General features: G+C 32.7%; 1 long non-coding RNA gene across 4 annotated transcripts; it reads left to right on the plus strand.

Annotated features, from left to right (window-relative positions):
* The first annotated feature begins 9,376 nt into the window (after nt 1-9,376).
* LOC107934327 (uncharacterized) lies at nt 9,377-16,701 on the plus strand. 4 transcript variants are annotated; one of them, XR_001693870.2, is made up of 10 exons: nt 9,379-9,636; nt 9,856-9,946; nt 10,073-10,172; nt 12,837-14,669; nt 14,791-14,977; nt 15,363-15,420; nt 15,608-15,749; nt 15,840-15,898; nt 16,220-16,402; nt 16,515-16,701. It is a non-coding gene; the product is annotated as an uncharacterized lncRNA (long non-coding RNA). The 4 variants fall into 4 exon arrangements; XR_005912389.1 differs by having other exon boundaries at nt 9,377-9,636; nt 14,798-14,977; nt 16,220-16,701; XR_005912388.1 differs by having other exon boundaries at nt 9,378-9,636; nt 16,220-16,701.
* The last annotated feature ends 5,450 nt before the right edge of the window (nt 16,702-22,151 follow it).

Here is a 22,151-nt window from a genome sequence, read left to right on the forward strand (position 1 = left end):
ATCTCAATAATGATTTTTGTTACGTTCGAAGTTAAAATAGTTGATCAGAACTAAAAAAAATAAAAATAAAAGTAAGGCTAAATAAAAATAGACCATATTGTAACCTACATCACCCAGAATTCCAATTCCCATATCTTCCAAATTGTTATGGTCAGATGAACCACATATTTAGCTGTAAGTGCATATAATAGCGAACATATTCATACACACTAAAAAGATACTGCATTTCCAATAGATTCCCTTAAAAATGTTGTAGAACCACCATGAAAGGCGCCTGTAACCTAAAATGTGTTCTATTTAATATTTTTAATATTTTTTTTATTTTTATTTTTTTATTTTTTAGAATTATTGTTAAGAATTCTTTGAAGAAAGTTTCAAAATGATATTTTAGCTATAGTTCAGGAACTAAATTAGTAATTAATCATTTAAATTAACGTTCCACGTTATCGTTTAATAGAAAATTTTAACGAATGGGTTAGTTTACATGTATGAAGATTAATTTGTCCATTTTTTCAATAGAAGAACCGAAATGCAATCCACCCCTAAGTACATAGGCTTCCCTAATACTTTTACCTAAATGCACAATCACATGAACCATTAAATTAGTATTCCTAAAATATATTTAGATAAGCTCTATACCAATAGTCTTGTTCCCACTCGGCTCCTTCCGCTTGACTTGACTTTGGTTTGGGTTTGGACAACAACTTTTTTATCTTCGAGTCGATTGAGCTCCGAATTTAAATTAAATAATATTTTTTATTTAAATTTAATTATAAAAATATATAAACATTAATGTTAAAATTATATGTTTTTAATTATTCTTAAATTATAAATGAGTTTTATGGGAGAACCAAGCTAGCTCAAGCTTGAGACTGGTTTCTTTTAAAGTGGACATTGACTCATGGATATAATAATTACCTGATTATTAGTAAGTTTGTTTTTCTTGTCATTTAACTATGAAAAATTACAGATTACTTACTAACGAGTTGAACACACAATGCATTAACTCAAAAGTTTAATAGTTAAATTAGTCACTAAATTGAAATTAAAATATCAATTTGGCAATTTTAGAATCTTTAAATTATCGGATTTTTTTGAAAGAAAATTTAAAATTTATTTTTTATATTATGAAAATTAATTTTTCAAATTATAATCTTGTAGAAAAAATATATTAAATATTCATAAATTTCTAAAAAAAATGCTGAAAATCTCATTGTACAACTTTTCACTGTATAATCCTTTCATACTTTTAGTGGACGATAAACAAAGTAAATCTAAGTTGGTTTTTTGTACATAATTTTTGGTTGATGGTCGTCATTTTTGGGGGGTTTTTACCTATATATAATATTTAAAAAAATACGTAAATGGCATGTTCTAAAAATTATGTACCAAAATGGTACATTCAAAGGGGTAAAGGGTGGTGCATAGGTGGCACCACCTTGGATTCTGACAGAATTTAGTTAAAAATAATAATATTTTAGTAGTGGTGCCAAAGTGATAGGCGTCACCACTTTTTCGTTCTGGTATATACGTGGTATAAAAATATAGAAAGGGTATGGGGGTATGGTGCCTATCTGATAGGCGGCACTAGTGACCCCTATCTGATAGGCGGCACACCTAGCATTTCCTCCCCCACTCCCCCATCTGGCTCATTTTTAAAGTATTAGTTAAAAAAAAAAAGAACAAGAGAGGGAGAAAAGAAGAAAGAAAGAAAAGAGACGAAAGAAAATGTATTATTATTTTTATTGTTATTTTCAAATATAATAGATTATGATAAGAAAAAAAATATTTTGTTAGTATTATATAGTTTGTTTAGTGTTATTTTTATGTTTTGTTTTAAAATTATTTTGTTTTATTGTGATTTGCTAGTAAGTTTTGTGTTTAGATTAATGGCATGTTTATTGTGAATGTTATGTTTTAAATTTATTTAATATATTTGAAAGTTTTTATGTTAGTAACTATTATAAAGTAATTGTTAGTTAGCGATAACAACAGGAAAAATAGATAAATACTAAAAATATTTTTGTCATAGATATTGTTAGAAATGACAATAAATTTGATATTGTTAGAAATGGTCTCTTTTCATTCATTAAAATTTTTCATGTAAGTATTTTTATGTTGTTTGAAATTGTTTTGAGAATTTTTGTTTATTTTTTAATAGATTGAGTATTGAAGATGGATAATCAGTTTTTCGTATACGTTTATTTTGATGGAATCATCTTGACAACAACCATTGGATGTATATTTGAATGTCCGCAACAAATAGTAATGAGATTTAATAGAAATGTCTCGTTCGATGATATGAAGGAAATGATTAGCGCAAAAATTATTAGACGTTGTGAGAGAAGGATCTCGAAACTTTTTTACAAGTTTCCAGTTTCGGCAGATCCCATCAAATTCACCAAAATGAAACTTGTAGACGATGAAGACGTGGAGACAATGATCGCTCTTTATTGTGGGAATCGGAGTGACCAAAATGCACTGATTCACTTATTTTCTGAGTTAGCTGGTGTGGAGCCAACTGAAGATCTCACTGCATATGGTGAAGAACATGGAGCTCAAGAACCGTATAAGGTGGCTCCAATATTGTACGTTGATAGTGAATTGACTATACGTGAGACCGATATCGATCTTAATGTTGCACCTAATATTGATGTGGTTGGTGATGATGGATACGATAGTAGTGATCCTTGTGATTAAGAGGTCGATAGTGATAGTGATCCCGATGTGGATAAGGTCCCCGATGATATTGACGATGAAGACGTGAATGACAATGGAAACATTAACTCGTCTTCAGTCAGGAACCAGATTCGACGTATTGTGATACACAATAATCCTGGGCTACACATGTCGCTCATAGACCCTGACGCGGCGCACGTAGTCGAGTTCCTGGAGTACCCTGAAATACTACTTGCACACCAGTTGGCCGTAAATTCTAATCCTGAGAAGTTGTTCGTAGGCTAGAGATTCGAAAGTAAGGAAGAGTGCGTATTTGCTATTAAGTTGTATAACATGAATATATCAGTAGACTACAAAGTCATAGTGTCTAAACTGACATTATATATTGGGGAGTGTTAAAAGTCGGCGGAAGGCTGCAATTGGCGGGTACGAGCTGTATTTATTCAAAATTCGCAGATGTGAGAGATACGAAAATTTGTTGGGCCTCACACATGCATATCAACACGTATGACAAAAGATCATTGAAAACTTGATTCCAAAACTATCTGTACGTGTATCATGCCAATGGTGAAGAACATGCCGACCATCAAAGTTTCGATACTGATTGCCGAAATGCAGTCACAATTCCAGTATCGAGTATATACCGAAAGGTGTGGATAGCTAAACAGATGGCAATTGAGCAATTGTACGGAGATTTTGATGCGTCATATAATGAGCTACAGGGATGGATAGCTGCTATGCGAGAGTAAGTATCGGGGACTGTTATTGAGTTACAGACATGATCTTATTACGGCCCGAATAGCCAACTACAACCGGGAAAAAGAATTTTCCATCATATGTTCTGGACGCTTGATTCATGTGTGCGCGCATTTCCCCACTGCAAGCCGTTTGTGCAAGTAGATGAGACTCAGCTATACGAAAAATATACACAGATCCTACTTCTTGCAGTTCTCAAGACGACAATAAGAACGTGCTCCCGATAGCATTATCCATCGTAGATAAGGAGAACATGGAATCATGAGAATTCTTCCTTACTAACTTGCAGAGGTATGTTATTAGCAGCACTAATATTTGTATCATCTCCGATAGAGAAAAATGATTAATTGCCGCCATTAGGCGTTCCGGTGTGCCATGGAGATCCGTTTACTGCATCTGGCACATCGCGGCTAACTTCCATCGAGATTATAAGAATGCAGACTAGCGGAGACAAGTTGTGAGAATGGGTAAAGGATAACATTATCTTTTCAATATAAGTTTTAATGTTTTAGGGCAATACTGTAACTTATCTTTTCTTAATACATATACAGTGCATGAGTTAGAGCCACACATTTTCTGCCAAAGAATTACTCGACTTGAGAGTGACATGGAGGTTCAAACGAACACATCTTTTCGACAGTGGTTGGGTACCATAGAGCTGTGGCAATGGGCTCAAAGTTTTGACGAGGACTTTTATTATAGTCAAATAACTACAAACTTGGTGGAGAGGATTAACGATGTGTTGTTGAAAACACGACATCTTTCGATTTCATCTGTCTTCTCGGCTACATTCTACATGTTTGCTACCTTGATGTCAAGAATGGGTTAGCAACAAGTCAACCAGATGGAGGAGGGACGCGTATTTGTCGAAGATGTTAGGGATGCAATGGTTGTAAACCGTCAGATGGCGAGGTCGATAAATGTAGAAGTATATTTACGACGTCTTGAAACATTTCGAGTTACAGAGACCATCGGTCGTCGACCCAGTATACCACCTAGGTCCTATGGAGTTGATCTCTGAAACAGACGGTGCGATTGCAGGAGGTTTCAAACACTTTATTATCCATGTGCCCATGTCGTGGCAGCGTGTACTAAAGTCTCGCTCAATGTTGAATAATTTGTCGATGAAGTATACACCCTCGAGCGCACGTTGCGTGTATGGGAGAATGAGTCCCTCGTCCTGCCTGACCTGTCTACGTGGGAGGTGCCTCCGACGACTTTTGAGCTTGTCCCAGACAAATGGTTGCATAGGAATTCGAAAGGTCGTCCGCAATCATTCAGAATTCATAATGAAATAGATATTAGGGAGAAATCCGACGGTAAGCATTATGGATTATGCAGATTAGATGGTCATAATCGGAGTAAACGCCCGCAGAGAAACAACCATATTGGACAATCGTCACGATCGGGTAGGAATTGAGCTTATGTAATACAATGTACCTAATTTATATTACAAAGTTTGTTCCAATTTTTAATGTTGTAATGTATTTAATTTATATAGCAAAATTTATATTACAAAGTTTGTTCTAATTTTTAATGTTGTGATGTATTTAATTTATATAAAAAAATTTATATTACAAAGTTTGTTCCAATTTTTAATGTTGTAATGTATTTAATTTATATTACAAAATTTATATTATAAAGTTTGTTCCAAGTTTTAATGTTGTAATTAATCTAATTAAATAAATACAAAAATTATCTTTTTCTTGATTTATATATTTTTTAGAATAAGAAAGTACAAATTTTGTAATATTTAAATTGAAAGAAACTCCTAAAATTGATGGTTTAATGGTGTGGTCCTAAGGGTATATTTCTGCGGGGGTTGACATTCACGTTGTGAGTAATTGCCGCGATCAACATCCTCTTTAGTCACAGCTAAGGGTGTGCGAAACATGGAAGAAAAATCATATGCCCCGAAGGCCATCGATGAACTTGAACTGGAAGGAGTGCTGTACTACGATGGATACGACCCGGGAGGAGTGGAGTAATGCGGTGGATACAGGCCAGGAGGAGTGCTGTACTGCGGTGGTACTGGACTAAATATATCAAACCCAGAATGATATCCGTGTCCTGACGATCCCGGGAAATAGTCATTGACCCGCAACTCTGGATGATAAGAACTATCAACAAAATGTGTATACGACTACTCAGGCTTAGGCTCCGACTGTGGCTCGGGCTCTGGCTCTGGTTCGGCCTCTATATCGGGCACTGGCTCGTATGCCCCAAGTCGATGCATGTATGGGGGACTACAGTCGACTGCCCACCAAGTAAATATGGTTTTCCCGTACTAGAATACCATTGTATGTACTCTAACGATGGTTGCAAATCGGAAGAAATATCCATCTGAGGTCTCCGCGCCATCCGATTATCCCACACTGCAATATATTTCTGGTGCACAACCCCCCAATTATTTCCATGTTTTCCTCTCTTGTTGATCCCGTGAATCTTCCCCAACTACATTGGCAGATCTAGGATATACTGGATGCAACCAAACTGCCAGAGTACTCGATCCCCCTTATATCACTCGACTGTCTGAAAATTGATAATTGGTGCGTTAATCACCACAGGTAAGAATGAATGTGGGCAGACGAGGGTATAACAGCTGCAATTTTTTATCTCCGATACGACATCCAAATAAACTATACGATTAATAACATGGTTAAAATTTAACACTGTTCGAGTAAGATATATAAAGTAATTACATGTCATGAATATTGGAATAGTTTACCCCTTCCCGGGCATGTTGTTCAATCATCAAATGATATATCGGGACAGTGTACGACCTCTCGATACCCAGATAAAAACTCCATCTACGAAAATAAATTACATGTTAGAATAGTATCGTTAAAATAGTATCATTAGAAAAAAAATTTCAATTAATAACAAGTTAAATTTTATCACCTGTTCACTAGTGGAAATATGTATGGTTGGTGCCTAACCGATGCTAAGAATGACATCTAATAAAGAGCCCATGACTGCAACAATAAAAGGCATCCGCCTATGTCTACGACATCAGGCTTTGTCGTCTGCAAATAAGCTAATAGGGGTAAATACATCAAATGAACCCTATTGTTATTCGCATCCGGCATCAGTACACCCCCTATGATATGCATAATGTATGCTCGAGCTGTGCACATCATCTCCTGCTCAGTAGCATTAATTGATAAATGTTCAAAATTGGCTTTCACCCATGAAAATCTCAAACCCGTAAATTTGGACTTAGCATTGTCGGGAGAGACTCCTAGTAGGCTATAATAAAGGGCAGCCGACTTAGCTATCGAACTTACGCCCGTTACGACACTCCCATCGATTAGGAGCCCAAGTTGCAATGCAACATCCTCCAGAGTGACAGTGCACTCTCCACACGGCAAATGAAAAATGTGAGTCTTTGGGCGCCAATGCTCGACCAATGTGGATATTAAATCGTACTGCAAATCAAACGTCTGGATCAACGCTGCTGACCCAAATCCTACTAACTCCAAGTATGACATCAGTCGTTCATCCAAGGAATATCCTAAACCATTCACTGACCTCTTAATGTGCGATATGGACCCTGACAGTATTAAATTACAAAAAATAGGTATAATAACATAATTTATTTCCGTAAATTACGTAGATCTTTTTTTAAGGGAACCCGTGATTAACAAATAACAATATATTACCATATTATTAACTATGTTTGATATGTGACTATCGTTATTAATTAATGAACCCACTGCGATACCTGTAATTTTAAAACAAATTTCGCTTATTAATTTCAAAGTTTGATGGATTTTAAATATTTATCAAAATACATAAATTTTATATATTGCTTTTAATTACAAAAAAAAAACCTAACAGTTTTGTCCACATCATGCTATACTATATTAACAAAATAATTATATCTCATAAATTCCAACTCAAACTCCAACTCAATGGTCCCATTCACAAATTTCATGTCAATGGTTTAATCTTTTACCTACATAAAAATAAAAAAATTATATTAAAATAATAAAAATAACATGCCAATAAAAAAATATAACAAAAACATAACATAAATGATACATAATAAATACGAATATTTTTAATATTATAATAAGTAAAATGTATTGGTTTAAAATATAATATATATAATAACATGCCAACTTAATTATTGTCAAAAAATATAATTTTTTTTTCATTGAACTTCAAAAGAAATTTCATTTATAATATTTATAAAAACATGAAATAAAATTTAAAAACATAAACTCTTTTTCTCAATTATAAAATCTTAAAAAATTAGAACATATAAACTAATTCCTAATTTATCTTATAAATTCCAAATTCCATATCAATGGTCTCATCTTTTACCTACATAAAAAATAAAAAATAATATTAAAATAATAAAAATAACATGCCAAATAAATTACATAAAAATAAATCTAATCAACCTAAAACACACATAACAAATAAATTACATAAAAAAATAAAACATTTTTTGTACATAACATAAATAGACTTTTTTACTTCAATAAACATTAATTTATTAAATCCGAATACCTTAATAGTAACATACCTTACAAAAATAAAATTAAAAATTAAATCTGAATTAAATCAACAATAATAACAACAAAAATAAATTAAGTTAACAGTAATCCATTAATTTATAACAAAAAAATTACCTTTTCTTAAACACCTAATCTTCCCTAAACAACAAACTCTCCTTCCCTTTTCTATTTATTTTTTTACCTTCTTTTTCTCCTTCTCTTTTTTTCTTTCTTTTTCCCTTCCCTTCCCTTCCTTTCCCGCCCTCTTAATCTCCTTCTTCTTTTCTTCTTTTCTTTCTTCAAAAATTCTCTCTTTTGGCCAAAAATGAGCATTGGGGAAAGGTCCCCAAACACACATATCAAACACACCGCCTGCATGACCCGTCCCATCCCACCCATCGTCTGACACCGGTGATGCTACCTCTGCCAAAGGCGTGACCAGGGTGCCGCCTCTTCCCTAGGCATAACCCAGTGTGCTATCCTATCTGTGACAGCGGGTCAGGTTTTGGGTCTGATTTTTACCATATACGACCCATATTTGACCCAGTGTGCCGCCTATTAAGCTGCCTCCACCATTTTTTTTTGTTTTCATGTAAATTCTGTCAGAATACCAAGGTGGTGCTGCCTATGCACCACCCTCCACCCCTTAGAATGTACTATTTTGGTACATAATTTTTGAAACATGCCATTTTAGTATTTTTTTAATATTATTTAGGTAAAAACCCGTCATTTCCAAAGTAAATTGATATAATATATAAAATTAACTTCAGAATACATGAGGCATTAGGAATTAATAGGGTATCATTGTAAAAAAATAACTTGACAAGGGTACTATTGTCAAAAAATTAAGGAAAAATCTCGGCCCAAAAAACTTAGATTTGATCAATGCAAAACTCTAGCAGATCCAATCATCAAAGCTTGGTTTTAATTCTATCAACGTCTCTTCCACCTTTGATGGGTCCAATTCCACTCCTTTATATATATAATTAGGGTTATTTCTATTTTTGTTTTTCATTTTATTTTAATTTATATGATAGAGTTTTGGAAATAAATTATTATAATTATTATATATTTAATGTTTTTATTGTTTCTGTAAATGTTTTTATTTATAATAATATTTAAGTAAGTGTTAAAATTTTTTTAATGATAATAATTTTACATAAATTATATATATTAGTTTGTAATATTATTGAAATGAAAGTTTAAAGTTTAGGGTATATAATTATTTTATGTAATTTATATATTTTTTGATAAATAGTGAACTGGATATTTTATTACAAAAAAGAAAGAAAAAAAAGGCTGGCCCTATAAGTAACTAGGCGCAACCCAATATCTTAAGTAAATAACAGTAAAAAACCAAAAACAAAGGCTGGCCCAAACAAACAAAACGGGCTCAGCCTGAGGTCCTTAAAAACAAAACAGATTAAAGAAACTCTAACACAAATATCCAGTCAATCATGACAGCATTCATTTCCCCCTTTAATGTTCCAGCTATCGAAAAAGTAGCCGTTTCCAAAACTCTCAAAACCTTTCTGCTACCATTTTTCTCTGCACAAAACCCTCATTTGGCACACCTCTTTTGTTGTAGGATAGTTTCAAAAAATATGGTTCCTACCCTCATTTGGCACACCTCTTTTGTTGTAGGACAGTTTCAAAAAATATGGTTCCTATCCTCCTTTGGCCCGCGACATTTAGGGTAAGATATTGCCACTACGGTTCTCTTGTATCTAAGAGTAGTTAATGTAGGAATGTAATTCCAAGAAATCCTCCATACTATAATTTTAATTTTTGAGGGAATTTGTAGATTCCATAATTTCCTATAAAATTCCTTTTAGCTCGACCTGTATAAAGTTATTATTAGAAGCAAAATTACCCTCTTGTAATAGTTTAGCGCTTCTAACTGTAAATTCTCCAGAATACTCGCATCTTCAGATTTGGATATCCTCATAAATTGCCCTCGCCAAGGTAGTCTACAAAATTTTCTTTGCGGCATCCACACATTTAAGGTATTGTTAATTAAATATGCTTTCCATGTTCTATCTGTTGCGTCAATTAAATCTGAGACTAATTGAGTGTCTTCCTTATTGTTGTTGTGACTCAACCTTTCTTTCATAAACCCCGAAATCCACAAGTCTCCCCAAACAGATATCCTTTCTCCCAACCCCACTCTCCAACACAATCCATTTTTTAAGAGACCTTTTGCTGCCCCCACACTCTTCCAGGTATACAAAGGTATATTTCCTAACTCTGCATTTAAAAATCTTAATTCAGATAGTACTTTGCTTTCAACACACGAGCTAATAAAGAATCTGGATAATTAATGAGTCACCACCCTTGTTTCGCTAACAAAGCAACATTAAATTTATCAAGGCTCCTAAAACCTAAACCCCTATTCTCTTTAAGGTCACACAAATGCTTCCACATGCACCAATGAATGCCCCTTTTACGATATCCCTTCTGCCATTAAAAATTAGCAATTATGCTTTCCAATTCACCGCAAAAAGACATAGAGAGTAAAAAACATGCCATTGTGTAAGTTGGGATGGCTTGAAGAATAGCCTTAATAAAAACTTCCTTTCCTCATTAAGATAAAACCTAACACTCCAATTATCGATGCACCTCTTAAATCTATCCTTCAAAACCTGAAAAGATACTTTTTTATTTCTCCCCACCATGTTTGGAAGACCAAGGTACCTTTCGGGATCACTAGAGCTTGAAACACTCTGTCTCTCCCCTTCCAATGTATTAGAGCTAAAATAGATGGTTGATATATCATAATTAACACACTGGCCTGAACAATTCTCATACTCCCTTAGAATTGTTCCCAAAGTGTGGGCCTCTCTGGCAGTAGCCTCTACAAAGATGATGCAATCATTGACAAATAATAAATGAAAAACTTGTGGGTCATTTCTTCTTGCTTTAGCCCTCTTAATAAACCATCCCTCATTGGGTTACCTTGTCTAAGTCCTCTAAATGGTCAAAAAACTTTACCAACCTTCCCATTTATGATCACTGAATATGTGACGGCAGTAACACACTTTATTATAGATGAAACCCAGCCCAAATCGAATCCCATCTGTAACATCATTTCTTTTAAAAAATTTTATTCGGCCCTATCATAAGCTTTACTCATGTCAAGTTTCACCGCCATAAAACTTTTTTTCCCCACCTTTTTTTTGTCTAAATGTATACAGAATTTCATAAGCCAACAGCACATTATCTGAAATCAACCTTCCAGGAACAAAAGCGATTTGCAAACTATCAATGCAAACTTCTAAAACTTCTTTAAAATGATTCACTATCACCTTAGCTATCAATTTATAAAGCACATTGCATAAGCTAATAGGCCTGAAATTTCCTATATTCGAAGGATGCGCAATCTTTAGAATTAGCACAATATTGGTAATATTTAACGAATCGAAATTCATACCTTCGTTTAAAATACTCAAACAAAAAGATGTGGCATCTCATCCAACTATGAGCCAACATTTTTGGAAAATAGAGCCAGAAATCCATTACCATCGGGAGCCTTAATAGGCCCCATGTCGTTAAACGCCACTCTCACCTCTTCTTTTGTATACTTCTCTATTAACCTCTGGTTGTCTTCATTTGAAACACACCTTTCAATGCCCAATAGAAGATGCTCATAATTCCTCATACCTCCTGATAAAAACAGCTTCTGAAAATAAGATCGAGTTATTTCCTCTATTTTGCCCTCCACACTCGTTTCTCTTCCATTGTCATACTTCAACTTACTTATAAAGTTACCTTTCCTATGTTGAAATGCTTAACTGTGAAAAAAAGTAGTATTCCTATCTTCCAGTTTCAGCCAATTCACGCGAGCCCTCTGTTCCCAGTATCGTTCATCCTTCTCAATCTCAATATTCAACTATAACTTAGTATCAATAATTTCAGCCAAATTATCATCATCCCTCTCCTTATCCAACAAGCCTTGCAGTTTATTCGTCAAGTGCCCTTTTTGACCCTATCTACCTCTCCTAACTTACATAGCCCATCTCACTAGACATTTCCTTAAATTTTCCATTTTATTTAGCAAATCTCATGATGACGTCATCCAAATATTCCGTACCTTATCTGTAAACAATTCCTCTAAATCACCATGTCATTTTGGACAATCTTAGAGAAAATGATTAGGAGATCCACATTGAAAGCAAGTTCTTAACTTATATTGACATTCGCCAAAATACCTTTTTCCGTGTTCATCATAAATAGTCTTTTCAACGTTTCTCACACTACCAACACTAGCTGTCAGAGAATTAAGAAACTTCAAGTTACTCTGCCTCATTCTATCTCTGCCAGTGAACTTTGAAGAAGCACTTGATCGATTTGTATCATTTCTGAAATTCTTCAATGGAAAAGTCTGAACTGATTTAAATGGTCCTCTTTTGTTGAAATCTCGAGATCTCAAATCAAACTGATGTTTACTCTTATATATTTCTTCAACTTTTGAGCTCGTTTTGATAGTTCAACAAATTCACGTAATTTCAATGCTACAATAGACATCCGAATTTCATCATTCAAACTATCTTCAAATCTAACGCACATCTCTTCCTTATTTGATACGATATTATGAGCATACTTGCTCAACTATACGAACTCCCGTTTATACTTAGCTATTGATCGATTTCCCTATTTCAATTCAAGAAACTTTTTTTTTGTCGAGATACAACTGACTAACATATTTCTTCCTGAATTCTGTCTGAAAAAAGTCCCAGTTAATATGATCACTGGATATCATTGTAGTTAAAGTATCCCACCACGAGTATTCTTCGTTTTTCAACAATAAAATTGTACATCTTAGACAACCTTCAAGTGTACACATAAATTTCGTAAAGACTCACTTCGTATTCACTAACCAGTACTCGACTTTTGCAGGATCATCGTTAACCTTACCTCTAAATTCCTCAGCTCCAAATTTTCAAATCTTATCCATTGAAGGGCAAATAGCAGTTGTAGTCACAAGATTTTGAGGACATGGAGGTGTTGGAGGAGGCACAGTAGGGGGTGGAGGTTGCGGAGTATTGGCTCGTTTAAACTCATTGAATCATTGGTTCATCATACCAAAAAATACGCTTTTAATCTCATCACCAAATGATTACGAAACTGACTCACTTTGACTTGCTTCCAGGTTGAAGGCTTGAACATTACTCTCACCTTCATTAACTACAGCCTGATTTGATTCGACTGACATCTTTTATATATAAGAAAATATAATGTTAGAACGGATCAAAAGCATCAAACTATCACAGGGTATATATGGCACGTATATCCTAGATTCATTACACGTTACGTTAGTCCTATAATCGATTAAATTATAGCTCTAATACCACTAAATGTAACACCCTTAACTTGTCTCCTTTACCAAATTAGGGTTACGAAATGTTACTGAGCAAAACATGACATTTCATTTCATTTCAAAATAGTTAAACAAATAATTAATAAACATATTGCAAACAAATTCAATTTATGGTATAAATACACTTATGGGCCTAAAATTGGGCTTACGTGGCCCCTAAAATTGGGCTTACGTGGCCCCTAACAATTCAGGGTCAAATCGAATCAAAACAGAAAATTTTTGAAAAACTTGAAATTTTGCAAACAGAGGTCACACAGTCGTGTGACATAGCCCAGATCGTGCGAACATTTGAAATCAGGACACAGGGCCATGTACCAGGTCCACCCGTTTGAATATTTGAAATAGGGTCACACGACCATGTCGCAAGCCGTGTGACAAACTATTTTGGCTCACACGGTTGTGTCGCAGGCCGTGTGCTAGACTGTGTGGATACTGCACCTAAAATCAATAAATATACACGGCTGTGTGTCCGTGTCCCAAGCCGTGTATATTTATAATTACCACTAAAATAGGCCAAAACAAATCCAACCCTTGCATACCAAGACATCCTACTTCCATAAGTCTTAACATACCAAAACTACATAACTTCATGCTCAAAATATACCATTTCAATCCACCTATAAGACCTAACCAATATGCCATTCAAAGGCCCCACATTTAATAATCATTCAAACCAACTATTCAACTATAAAGGTACATATCATTATTTAACAATTCATACTCAGTCCTCAACCAAAATGACCAAATATGAACACACATATCCAAATACCAATCCAAGAATTGTAACCTTATTTTTAACATTAACATCATGTTTGGTTGGAGGGAATAGGAATGCATTGGAGGGAATAGGAATGCATTTCCCCCAATTCAGTGGCCCATGCCTATTCCATTGTTTGGTTGGCTGTAATGAGTTATTACAGCGCTATTCTAAACGGGTTTATTCAGGGAAAAAGTGTCGTTTACAATTCGGTGGTCTGGGTTGGGAGTATCTATTCAATGAATGGGTGGGTGAAAAATTTCCTCTGATAACCCTTTCTTTCTCACATATGAAGCTTTCCTCTTTCTCATTTTTCTTCCCATTTCCTCTGAGATCAATACGTTAGCAATTTGACATTGACCCTTTCCTGTGGAAGTCTAAATCCCAGCACCTTCCCACTGGAAACAGTCGAGTTATGGTGGCAACTGCTTCACTGGTGAGAGCCAGCAAACACTGGGTCTTTGTCTCCATCTCCTACCTGTCTTAGAAATAGAAAGGAGAAAAAAATGACGAAGAAAGCTTCAAAGTCAAAAAATGATCGTTGATCTTCAACCTACGTTACTTTCGCTAATAACCCATCAACAACCTCCAATCAGTATTTCTCTTACCCCTTTGCTTTATAGTATTTTTTTGCAGAATAAATTATGGCTTTCTTAGTTTGTTTTGCTTGTAAGGAATTTTTGGGGTTAACAATAGACACTTTTGCTTGAAAAAAGTTGTTAGTCAAACGGCGTTAAGGGTAAAATCAAGTGAGAACATGAAGAAGACAGCTGAAGAGGGTGTTGTTAGCGAGAGAGAAAAGAGACCCGAGTCAAAGTCAAGACTCAAATCGAAGCTGAAGAAGAAAACAAAAATCAAAGATAAAATGCCTAAGAAACCCTCCACTGCTTTCTTTTACTTCTTGTGAGTATTGCTTATGAATCGTTTTTTGTTCATAGTATTGGTTAACATTTTGTTGATTATAACATTCCCCTACCTGGAAATTTCATGCTTTTATTCGTGTGCCCTTGTCGTGTAAAAGCTAAAATCTATCTGCTTATTTCTTGACTATCTTTTTTATGTAAAATTTTGAGTTGGTTTTTTAGGCTTGCAAATGGATTGTGTTTCCTTGCCTGTAATGGAGCAAATGTATATGCAATATATATATGTATGTATGTGCCTGTGTGTTCTGAAAAGTGAGCTTTGGTTCTTAAATCAAAGGATTTTGCCTACTAGTTTTGTTGCAGAAATTGAATGTCCTATGAGAGACATTAAACTAACAGATTTTTTTCATTTTCTTATACTCAAGGGAGGATTTTCGTAAGGAATTTGAAGAGCAGAATCCAGACATCAAGTCAATGCGCAATGTATGTTATGGTTTAAAAACACAAAATCTTATTTTAGAAAATGAATCTCTGTGTATTTAACGTATATGTTAACGAATCCTCCCCCATATTGTAAATTTGGGCACTTCATTTTCTAATCAAATCATGAGAAAAAAAAGTGTTTTTTTTTTACTTATGGGTTTTTTTAATTATTATTGGGATTTTGAAGGTGGAGAAATGTATGGTGAGATTGCAAGAGTTGCAGTTAACAGTTGCAGGAGGGTCTAAGGTTATATTAGGGTGAGTTTAAGTCCAAGAAGTACTAGGGGTTATACGAGGACTAGTCTCAGATGCAAGCAAGAGTCCTTGAGGTAAGATCAAATTTTGGTTTGTCTTCAACTGTGCCAAAAGGTTCAATCTTTTTGTTTTGCATACTAAATTAGGTGGTTTTCAATTTGAAGGATGAAGAACTCTTCTCCAAGGAAATCACCAGTCGGGAAGTTTCCAGCCACTGTAGGAGGTATATCCCTATTATTTTCTTTATATTTTTAAATTTTTTGGCCTAGTTTCCCTCTCTTGAGCATTGTTTCTTGAATTTATCATCCATTTTGAATTTCCTATATAAATATCCACTACAAGGTAACTTTTAGAATGCCATATTTGTCTACCTCTTGTACTCTCTTGCACTTGAGTGTGGTTAGATACATATATACCCTAAACCCAATTAGACTAGCTTTCCTTTATAAGCTAATTTTTGATGAAATGATCTTTTTCAAAGTTCAACTTCGTTGAGCAAGCTAAGATGGAAAATAATTGGATTTATCCAACCTTTTTGATGCAGGTGAATGTAGGAGAATGTCATTACCAGCAATGTTAGTAGGGGAAACGGTGGGTGAAATACTTCAAGCAAATCAATTTGCAAGACAGATCCTAGCTGTTAGTTGATAACAAAACCAAGAATACTTCTAAGGATCCTAAAACTCCATTTATTGAACACAGGAAGCAAAGATATCAATTTTTAAAGGTAATTGCATGAACCAATTGAGTTAAAACTCAAATTTTTCCGTTGTTTTTTTCTGGTCGTGCCATGATATATTCCCTGTTCTGCTAAAATATATTGTTCCTAGTGCTTCTAGTCTCTGATGGAAAAGGATTATTCGAAATGCGGGCATAATGCGGTGGTGGAGAGGAAAACCGTATTAGTCCCGAAAAGTGAGACCATAGTTCATGCAATTGTTACGAATGTTAAAACATTTGACTACCAATTAAGCAATGGTGATATGAAGCCAATAAAAGAAGGTTTGAATGGTTTGAAAACAACTCGGAAGCAGCGATCCAAAGGACGCAAGTGAAAAACGAGACTATAGAGACTTGAGAGACAAATGTAACACCTCTAACCCGTATCTGTCGCCGAATTAGAATTACGAGGCATTACCGAACAAACACAACCATTCTTAATAAACAAAGACATTAAAATCTAACTAATATAGACATTGCAAACTAGCAAATCCATAAGAAAATAAACCATTTTAGTATGGCTATTATAATCATATATAATACAACAAAATACGACCTCCAAAATATTTATCTAGTCTATACATGCCATAGTTAGAATTTAAATATTTAAAATACCGAGATAATAGATAAGGTGATGAACTTGTTGACGATCCCCGAGCTTGAAGCTGGATCTAAAATCTATAAAACAGAGAGACGTAAACGAACAAAGTAAGCTTATATAGCTTAGAAAGTCTATAACATAACTAAAATATATATAAGTCATATAATTTCCAAATCAAATTCACTGAATTCGTAATTAACACAAATAATTATTTTATTAGCATTTGCTGTCTTTAAACCATTTTATTTATAATCAAATATATATACCTAATAAACATTATAACCGAATGCAAACATATTCATCAAATACTTATAAACAAATGTATATACACCTCAAATACATATATATACTTATCAAATGCATTTGCCGAATATATATATCAATTGCTTATCAAATGCATATACCAAATGCATATATATTTAATATATGCATATACCGAATGCACATATATATAGATATTTAATAATTACTTAGACCGAATATATATATGCTCATCAATTTAATATAGCCAAAATCATAGCTATATCAATTGCATATTCTCACATAATTTAAATAGCTTCACCGGCACTTAGCCTGCTAGGTTTTAAAACCTGATTCGGTACGCCGGCTTTTAGCCTGCTAGACTTATAGTCCGAAATATATCACCGGCATTAAGCCTGTTAGACGTATAGTCTGAATAATTTCACCGGCATAAAGCCTACTAGACATAAAGTCTGAATTATTTCACTGGCAATAAATCAGATTAGTACTGAGCTTTAACAAAAGAATCTCAATTCACAGAAGTTGTATCTCATATTTGTATATAAAATCCACTTAAAATTCAGCTCAATAATTTATAAACCATATCTTTAAATAACATAGATAATTTAAAGTTCAAACATCAATTCCAGCTCAATAATTTCATACTTCCAATGCTATTCAAGAACTTTACATGAATAAACATACATAATTCGTTACAAGAATATATACTTGTATATTAACATAACCGAACCTCATGTAACCTTGTATAATTGTCATACCTAATTTCACTATAAAATCATATACATGTATGTATACCTGATCATTCGAATATAACATATATATATATAATTACCAACTCACATATATAAATATAAGTTACATATCTTAATTAAATCTAAGAGTTTATTCATATATATACATATATTCGAACCTAATATACATATATATGTATAAATCATACTTACCTTGGATTAAAACCAAGAATTTATACATATACAACATTCATACTTCCACTAAATTAAAAAAAACTATATATATATACACATATGTATATATATTCGATCATTATGTATATAATTATAAATATAAATATATACATATTCGTACCTTTATCTAAATTCAAAGTTTATTCATGCTATTACATATATTTTGAATCTATCATATACATGTATAATTTCATACCTAATTTCATTACAAGAGATTTTCATATATATACATGCCTATCCGAATCTCACCTTTACTTATATAAAATTTAAACCTATAATTTAATTCATAAACTTATACAATATTATACTTGTATATTCGAAACTATCAAATACTTATATAAAATTCATACTTATACTTCAAATTATAAACATTTAATTACAGCTCATCAAGTATACCATCGATATACATGTATAAATATTGATTTAATAACTTTTAAATTGCTAATAGACTTACCTTTGACAACGATAATCGAAACGGAACGATTAGTCAACGACTTTAGTCTTCCTCCGATCCAAGTCCAATTTCTTTAATTCTTGATCTTAAAATCAAGCATCAAAGATGGCCGAATAGCTTGGTTGTTCTTCTTTTATTTTCTTTTCTTAGCTTCGATTAGATGATAATGAAATAAAAGATGATGGTGGTCTTTATTTGTTTAATTATAATAGTATAATATAATATATATATTATAACATTTATAATTAATATAAAAACTATATATATTATACACAAGCCGCCCACTATTCTATTTAATGGTTAAATTGCAAAACAAAACCTCTATATTAAAAGAATAACCACTATTCAGCCCCTTTTTAGAAATAACCATTAAATTTTTATTTTACGCGATTTAATCCTTTTATTCAATCGGACACTCAAACGGCGAAACTAAAGCACGAAATTTTCACACTAGTAAATTAACACATAATAAACACAAAAAATAATATTAAAATATTTTTCTAATTCAAATTTGTGGTCCCGAAACCACTGTTCCGATTAGGGTAAAAAAATCGGGCTGTTACAACAAAAGTATTTGTATATGAGGTAAAATTGGATTAGATGGAGTGTGTTATATATATGTATATGGGACTGAGTGAATTTTGATAGGTATTAGCACTCAGGGTCTCTAAAAGCCAGCATGGTTTGTGTAACATCATCACCCAGTTTTATAGGGACAAGATTTTGGATATTATCTCAAACGTTTTAAGGCCTATTAACTTATGGCGTAAATTTTAAGCACAATCCCTATATTATTGTATAACCATAGATACAACCCTCAATCTTTACCATTTTGGTTAATTTAGCCTGTAACATTTCCCTTTTATTTCTTCTTCAATTCTATTTAGATTCTACCAGAAAACAATTTCACATTTTTTCTTTTTTAATCTTACTAGGTTAATATTTTACTATACCTCTATAGAACACTTGTCAATCTTTTGACTCTATTTGTGGAGTCTAAAAGTGTATCATTTAATTTTTTAAAGCACCATTTTCCAAATCTAATAAAATTCATCAAATTTATTTATTAAATTTTCTTCATAATAAAATTGAAGAAAAAAATGTGAGATTCCTCCTCAGAATTGAAGAGAAAAAGGACGGAAATTAAACCTATAATTTGCCCTAGATGAAACAAAGAGTTTGACGAATTCGTGGTGAAATCAGGTTTAGTAAGAGGGAATGGTTTAAATGCCAAAAAATTTGAAATCAATTTGGATTATTGTTATAATTGGTGCGGTTTTGATGTTGAAGAAGAGGATGAGTTCAATGTTTCAAATTTTATTAATAAGAAATTAAAGTAGATTATATATTATTTTTATAGTATTATATATTATGTTTTTTTAATTCATATAATAATAATTATATTAAGGATTTTATTAAATTATATATTATTTTATTAAATTATTTTTAATAATAATCTTATTAAAATTTAATAACAATAATCATCTACCTAAAAAAATTTTGCTAAGGGTATTCTAGTCATTTTAGTTTTTTTCCTTATGCTATTACAACATCATTCCATTCAACCAAACACAAGAATATTATTACAGCTCTATTCCATTACAGCTCAATTCAATTACATCTCTATTCCATTACAGCGAACCAAACGTGCCTAAGAATACCAAAGTAAAACACATCAACCATACACATTCAAATCAATCATTTCACTAAATATGCCTTTATAAAATAACATTTACATATTCACAACAAAACACCTATATACATGCCACATTCCAAAACGAAAAAAAAAACTACCAAAATGGTTGGATAGTGTGAGCTTCCTATCGATCCGTTCGGTCAATCCGCAAATTTGGTTACTACCAAAGAACCAAAAATGAAACAAGTAAGCTAATAAAGCTTAGTAAGTTCATAGTTTAAAACATTAAACTAACTTACCTTACTTGACATCAAAATCTAAATATATAATTTACAATTCCTAATAATCAAACACATTCACAAACCATATTAGTTCTTATTCACATATCAAAACATACCATGATAATTCATATAAACAAGTAGTTCATTGAACATTTAACACTTCCTAATATCTTGAATATGCATAAACAATTAAGCACATAAGTAAACCATGAATTCTATTAACATTTAGCCCAATGAACTAAATAACTCGACTCGGATACCTGGGTAACTACACCATACTAGAGGCATTATAGATGCATAACAGAGGCACCAAAGTGCAGATAGAGGCACTAATGTGCGATCAGAGGCACCGAAGTACAAACAAAGGCACCAAAGTGCAAATCCCGACAAGAGCGCATATTAACCCTATTGGCATGCCAATTGTATCTTACGCGATTACTAAGTTCAACCAGGCATTACACTTAAATTCATTACTTAAATACATTTCCATTAACCAGAGGCACTTCATTATTTCTGTACACATACCATAAATTCATTACTTTCATATCTATAATATGCAACCTCAAGAAGTACTACTATTAATTTATCGACTTCATATGTACTAATTTGCAATACTCCAATATATATAAATAACTAAAAGAATTTCACATATATACCAACAACTAAATAGAAAACAATAGTATAATCACAATTAACTTACATTTATATAACAACTCACTATGAACTTACCTACGATTACTTCCAATTGCAAAGCAGGGACTACTTAGCGATTTTCCATTTTCACTAATTATTGTCTTTTTGACTCAAGTCTTGATCTATATAATAATTAGATACAATCTATTAATTTCACATACATTTCACACTCAATTTAATGTACATGATCCTTAACTTTTCATTAATTACACATTTCTCTAAATTTTTACATTTATTACAATTTAGTCCCTAAACTCAAAATTTCAATTTTAATAAAATTCCCAAATATCCCAAGCTAGCCAAATTTTATTCTAAACTAGAACAATCCTTAATTATTCAAAATTCACAAGAATTTCATGTCAATTTTAATATTTAATCAAATTAATCCTTTATTTAAAAACTAACAAAATTACTTAATAAACTAATTTTAATCAACAACTAACACTTCAATTTTATCATTTAATATCCAAAGTAACAAGGATTCATCAATGGCAACATTTAAAATCTTTGTCAATTTCAAAAACTAAGGTACGGGTTAGCTGGACCTAGATGCAACGATCTCAAAAACATAGAAATTACTAAGAATAAAATCATGAAAACTCCAAAGAGAAGACCAAATGCTTGGATAGTTCTTTCATGGAGTTTTAGTTGACTGAGGAGGAAAATAAAGATGATGATAGTTTTATGTCTTATTTTTACTTTTATTATTATTACATTTTGCTAATAACATGTAATTAACATGTAAAAATTTAAATAAAAAGCCTTACTAACCATCCACTAAAGCATACAAGGTCTAATTATACCATAGGTCCTCCCCCTTTCATTAATTTAACTAATTAATTATTAAAATTCAATTGTGGCTAGT

The sequence above is a fragment of the Gossypium hirsutum genome, chromosome D04 (genome assembly GCF_007990345.1).
Source record: "Gossypium hirsutum isolate 1008001.06 chromosome D04, Gossypium_hirsutum_v2.1, whole genome shotgun sequence".
Taxonomy (NCBI): domain Eukaryota; kingdom Viridiplantae; phylum Streptophyta; class Magnoliopsida; order Malvales; family Malvaceae; genus Gossypium; species Gossypium hirsutum.